This window comes from Corapipo altera, unplaced genomic scaffold (assembly GCF_003945725.1).
Source record: "Corapipo altera isolate COAL_440 unplaced genomic scaffold, ASM394572v1 0, whole genome shotgun sequence".
NCBI lineage: Eukaryota > Metazoa > Chordata > Aves > Passeriformes > Pipridae > Corapipo > Corapipo altera.
The window spans coordinates 74,647,254-74,653,253 of record NW_020884872.1 but is presented as its reverse complement, the minus strand read 5'-3'; the positions used below and the strand labels follow the sequence as shown (position 1 = coordinate 74,653,253).

At 39.5% G+C, this 6,000-nt stretch overlaps 1 protein-coding gene across 3 annotated transcripts in view; it reads left to right on the top strand.

Annotated features, from left to right (window-relative positions):
* The window catches only part of ZC3H12C (zinc finger CCCH-type containing 12C), a 45,416-nt gene that overhangs the window by 874 nt on the left and 38,542 nt on the right, over positions 1 to 6,000 (top strand). The window contains exon 1 of one of the 3 annotated variants that reach the window (XM_027653229.1): positions 137 to 219. The exons of the other annotated variants lie outside the window; for them this stretch is intronic. The gene's annotated coding sequence lies outside the window, so the exon portion shown is untranslated. Of the gene's footprint in view, positions 1 to 136; positions 220 to 6,000 lie in introns of those variants that run through there. 3 annotated transcript variants of the gene reach the window in all.

Here is a 6,000-nt window from a genome sequence, read left to right as displayed (position 1 = left end):
CCCGCGGGGCCGGCGGGATCGCCCCGCGCCTCGGCAGGCCCCGTCCCTCCGGGAAGTTCTCCCCGACCTGGTCGCTGCCGACCCCGGCGGAGCCGCGGGCCGAGCCGGCAGGGCGGCCGTGCCCCTTCCCCAGCGCCGTCCCGGCCCGCCCGCCGGGCTGCGCCGTCCCGGGGACCCGCGGGCACCGGGAGCCTGAGAAGAAATTAAAAGTTATTTCAGGTACTCTTACCTCCCCTGCCGTCCCCCTGCTTCTAACTTTTGGCGTTGGTTTTCTGGGTTTTGTTTTAATAACTCTTTGAGAAAGTGTAGGTTTATTCCCTGTGCTTTGAGTGAGGGAACCGGCTTGCTCTATTTAATAGAACCGTAATAAGTGTTGGCTTCACCATTCTCAGATCTGGCTGTGGCTTTTAAGTTTTAATTTCTCTTAAAAATTAATTTTCAGTCACCTGTGTGTTTTGGACCTAATCCTGCAGGCATGTCTGAGTAACGCCGGGCATGTAGGGTTGTATTTGTGGAGCGGTGACGTTATTTTATAATGCCCCCGGGGGAGGAAACTCCGCTGGGCTGTGCTTTGCAGCACCTTCTGCAGTCGGACCTGGCCCTGTCTGACACTCCCGTGCCAGGTTCTGGCTTGGTAGCTGTGACAGGGCCAAATAGCCCTTAGGCGATGGTGTTGCCGAAAGTTGGGTTAAGTAAACCCATCCTGCTGAACAGTAAACCACACTTCTTGAACAACAGATGTATTGAAATGTCTTGTTTACTGTGTCTTGTCCTCTTGATCTGTGTTTGCAAAGCAGAGTCATAGTTCATAATTGCGGCTCTTAGGGTTATGCAATTAACGACATACTTAAGATAGCAGTAGTATAGTCTTTTGATCTGGAAGGAAAATAAACCATTCAAGTATGTCTGGGTTTTCAAACTGGCAGGGTATTTCCTCTTCCACTGTCTCCTTACCACGAACCATTTGCCCGTATAGCATGCCTGCTAGTTGAAAATAAGACTTCTTCCAAGACTGTATTAGATATATTTTAGTGAAATAAATTTTCTATCTGGTGATGCTCCAAAGTGTAATCTTTCATGAATGGATATGAATTCAAGCATGTTTTTATTTTAAAGATATTTTGTTATGTCAGTTTAAAACATTTGCAACAATTTTAAGGAAGTAGGGGGAAATTTTTCTGTTTTCTCTCTCCCTGCTCCCCCTTCTTTTTTATTAATTAGACTGTTTAGTCCCGAGAATTCAAAAACTTCCTTTCTTTTTATCTTTTCCAAATGGGGGTAGTTGAAACATATCTAGGTATTTCGTCTGTCTACAAACCTTGCCATGGTTATGACACCTTTATTGTCGCACTGGACTTCCATAGGGCAGCAGTCACTCGGTGGTGTTATAATTAACATTACCATTTGCAATCTTTTTTAAAAGGCAGTTATTATTTATGAGGTCCTAATAGACAGAACTCCACTAGCAATATTTTTACATATCTGCAAATCACAACACATTTTTAAAAATGTCATCCAATAATGTAAATGCAGAGAAGTGGAATTTATTGAAAGTATGCCATTTAAAAACAGCCCCATACTCCCAACCTGACAGAGCGTAAAGGGATTATCCAGACTTGACTCATCTGTGTAGATTGTGCATTTCAGTCTGACTGCTGAGTTGAGCAACACTCCTCTGGAGTGATTTCACTGCCTGCTTCTCTGGGTTGTATGAACTTTTAAAAGCATTATTGGTGTTCCAGAGCTGTTCATATTTTTGAAGAAAACTAGCCTTGCAGTCAGTAAGACTTGGAAAGATTGGAGATTCATTTTGATATTTGATGAAACCTCTTTACTGTTCAATTTTACATAGGTAAATTGAAAACCTTATGAGGTTTTATTTTGTGAGATCTTATACATCAGACATGCAGTTGAAAATACTCTTTAAAAAAGCTGGAAAAAAAGCAATTCAGTGTGAAGTGAAATGAGGAACTTGTTTGGCTCAGGTCAGTTTTCGTTGTACTCAGAAATGGCTAAGGCTAAGCATCTCCATTCAGTAGAAAGGAGATTTGTGACTTAGTTCGACTTCTTGCATTACAGAAGTCATGAAATCTTGTTTGGTATTTTCTGCATCAGATCCACAACTTCTATTTAGAACCAGTAATCAAAAAAAAAAAAAAAAGTCTGCCTTAAAAACTTTCTGTCTGTGTAGTGTTTTCCTTGGTTGCACTTTATTTTTTAATTAAAACAGATCATAATCTGGATTTTCTAGCCTTAGCTTGCAATCATCAATCTCTTCATAGTCTGTATTTTAAATAATTCTTAAAAAGTGAAGTCCTTCATAGAGAGTAACAGTAGTAAGAAAGTGGGAGCGAGGGTTATAGTAACTAAGAGGAAGGATAGAAAATGTGTGATGTAAAACTTCTCCTTTTCCTCTTCTGTAAATATTATTCTGCTGCTTTTGCTGTTCTGTGAAGCAGTGTCCCACATATGGGTAGGTAGTCATGGATAAGAGTTTTTTTAATTTATTTGAGAGATATTTCATCGTTCACTCATTTCTGTAGTGTTTGTTGCTATGGCATCTAAATGGCAGCCTTATTAGTGATCAAGGTGATTACACTCTGGGTTTTTGACTTGTGGTACTGAAAACTGTATCTGAGGTACTGTGAGAAACAGATGTTTTACCAAGATTGCAGTGAGTTGTTTCTTTGAAGAGACCGAAATGTTTCTGTCCTCAGACTGAAGTTGTTGTGTAGTGATTCTTTATATCTCTTATTATATATAGTTATGTTTAAAATGCCTCATGTCTCCAAGCTTGCTAAATATTTACAATAAATATACTACTTCTGCCATATGTTTGAAGCAAGAAACCCATTAATTGTACAAGCCCATATTTTTATGCTTGAAAGAATTAACACTTCATCTTAATTACTAAATTATATGTTAAAGGTAGAATATAATAAGAACAAAGGTGAGATGGTGTAACACGCAGCATTCATTATTTTTACCTCATGGTCTCAAACTGCAGTTATTTCAGGTAGCAAATAGATAGAAAATCAATTTTAATCTGCTCATAATTGCCTTCCTGGTAGAGTTATGAGGCATTTCACCTGCTCTTATCTCTTCCCCATGCCCTCCCTGTCTCCCTTTTTTCTTCTTTTTTAATTCATTATTTTTTTCTCACTATCTGTATTTTTTCCTCTATATGCCTTGTAGAATAGGCAGATCTCCAGAGTTAGAGGAGATTTTTCACTGTAAAGCTCTGCATCTTTAAATGTTTTTGTGTAACAGCTTGAGGCTCTGTCAAAAGGCATGTTCATTACCAGGTTGTTTAGTGATGAGCAGAAAGTGACGGAGGATTTCATAACCTTGGGGCTTTCTGCTTAGATGAACTAGGCATTTCTCTTTTACCTATCAGGATTGATTACTTCAGGTTAGATCACATTTCTTGTGTAAAGGGCTGAGCTTATGCTACCAAAAATCCAAATTGTGTTTTCCTTAGCACAAAGCGCTGGGGTTGACATTTGACACTGACTTTTGCATTCTGCAAGGATGTATTACCCAGTTAAGGAATTATTTTAGCTTTTTGGTAAACTCAAACTATTCATTCTTGAGTCATAGCTGCAGAGTGAGTGTTTTGAAAGCGTACCTTAATTTTAAGACTTGTACTTCAGCTGTCCTGACTGGAAAGGTCCAGACAAGGCGTTTTCAAAGTTTACCCTGGGGAGTAACGAAGCTCATCCTCTGCAACTGTGAGATTCATCATTCTTCCAGGCTTACCTCACAGCATGTGCCAGACTACCTCTTCTGTTGGCTTGGCCATTTTAAGGTTGTATTTGCTTGATTTATGATACCAGTGTAACACTTTAAAATTGGACATACATCATTCTCCTCCCTGGGAGGGTAGATGTCTGTTTATATATTTATATGTTCGTGTGTGAATAGGTAGATAAATATAAAATAGAATGTTAGACCATCCCAGAATCTGCTGTCCTTTGAATGTAGCAACTTCATATGTGCTAACAAATGTAGCTCCCAATATGTCTGTTTTAGACCAAAATGATTTGGTTCTAAATTCTTTCAGGATAAAGATGTCCTTTGCATAAAATTTTTGCAGGATTATACAGACTATTTAAAATGTATTCCATCATAAAATTATAGGGTTTTTGTGGGTGGATAGTGAAGAAACGTAAGCTTTATTCAGGAGGGAGGATTTTACTTTATAGGAAACTGATATTTTGAGAAAAGAGTGGGGAGAGAGGAGGGAGAGGCAAAGCAAGACGTTCAGTGGTTTGGAGTGCAGGAACGTTTAATGGACGTTATTAATCCTCCCAATGAAAGAAATACAGTAATTTCTTTTGGTATGAAAGGAATGTCTTGGGAGGTGGTTGAAAGTTGCAGAGGAGTGCCAGGGACTGGAGAATCAGTGAAGCTGGAGGTGTTCAGTAAATGTGACATAGGTTATTGCAAATACCTGAAAAGCACTCTACTTGCTACGGGTAGGTAAAGCTCAGAGGCTGGGAAGCATCTTAAAGAGTAAAATCCTTGAGCCTTTTGCTAATAGGTAAAAACTCACAGAATAATTCCTAAATGACTGTTTGTGTGAGCCATGCTCCCTTATGAGCTGTAAAAACTAATGTGTTAAGCTGTGAAATCAATGAATCAGTCCCATCAAACTTTGAAGTTTTGTGATGAACTGAAAATTCCTCTTTTGCTATGACTTAGACCTTTCATTTTAGGATTAATGAAATTTGGTGGTTTGGCAGAGATTGCCTGGAAAAGGGACAGATTGCATTTCCTTAAGCAGAAGCTACTTTCCTTTAACAGAAGCTACTTCTCTAGTCTCCTTTTGTTCTTTAAACTGTTAACGTAAGTAGGTGGTATGTATGTAATTCTTCATCTCTGTGCTTTACCAGTTGCCGTTATAATTGGTGCCCTGACTCTCAACAGGCCTCTTCAGTCCTTTGTCATCTGTATAGCTAATCTTTGAGTCGCTGATTTATCTAATCTTTCTAGATTCAATGCACGGCCTCATTCTTGAGGAGAAACAGTTCTCTTATAAAAACTGCCATAAACACTTTCACGGAGATATGCACTTTATCTTAGTGGAGAGTCCTAGAGCATCATAGTTTGCAGCAACATCCCCTAAGGCCTCTCCACCTTAAAACTTTCAACTAATTTGAAAACCTCAGATGATTTTTCTTCAGCAGTAATTCCAATACAAGGTATTTGTAATGCCAGATACACCTCTGGAAATGGTTTGTTCTGGCTAGAGAAGGGCTGTGATGTACAAATGCCCAGGGCTGTGCACCTGGGTTCACAAGTCTCTGTAGCAGCTGCTTCTGGGATTTGTGCTACCATTCTTGCTGGGCTGCCAACTGGACTTTTGCTGCTCTTGCCAAGCTGTGAATTGGACTCATTAGAGTTTCTGGAACTGTCACTGTTGGGTTTACAGTCTGGCTTTCTTGAAGTTGTTGAGCTACAGCCCATGCTTACTGATGAAAGATTAAAGTCAGAGTTTTCTGCTTCAACTGCTGTTTCCCCAGCCACTTGTTCACTTGTCTTTTAGTAACTTTTTACTGTAGCTGTTGTGTGGAAGAAAATAACATCTGGTATCGTGTACATTGATATGACTTTCATCTGATTCCAGCAAAAGACAGCATGGCTCATAAATGTGTGTGTTTAGGTAGTGCCCACTTGCTGGAGTTTGACTTTACTGCCAGGACTCATTCAAAATTGTGACTTTCTTTCTTATGAACTCTTTGCTCTGTCGCTTTTAAGTGAAAACCACCCTTGCCTAATAAATTAGGAGGAACTAAACTACAGATCTCACAAAGATTTAGCGTGTATTTGCATTGTGGAATTATGCAGCCAATCTTTTTCAAGACTGAGAATAATTGTCCTTTGGCTTTGATAAGTATAACTGTGTTGGTACCATGCATGGCCTCTATTGTTCACTATTTGGTGATGGTCTTCCATCTGATTTGTCTCATAAAACTGGCAACTCCAAAGTTTTGTGAG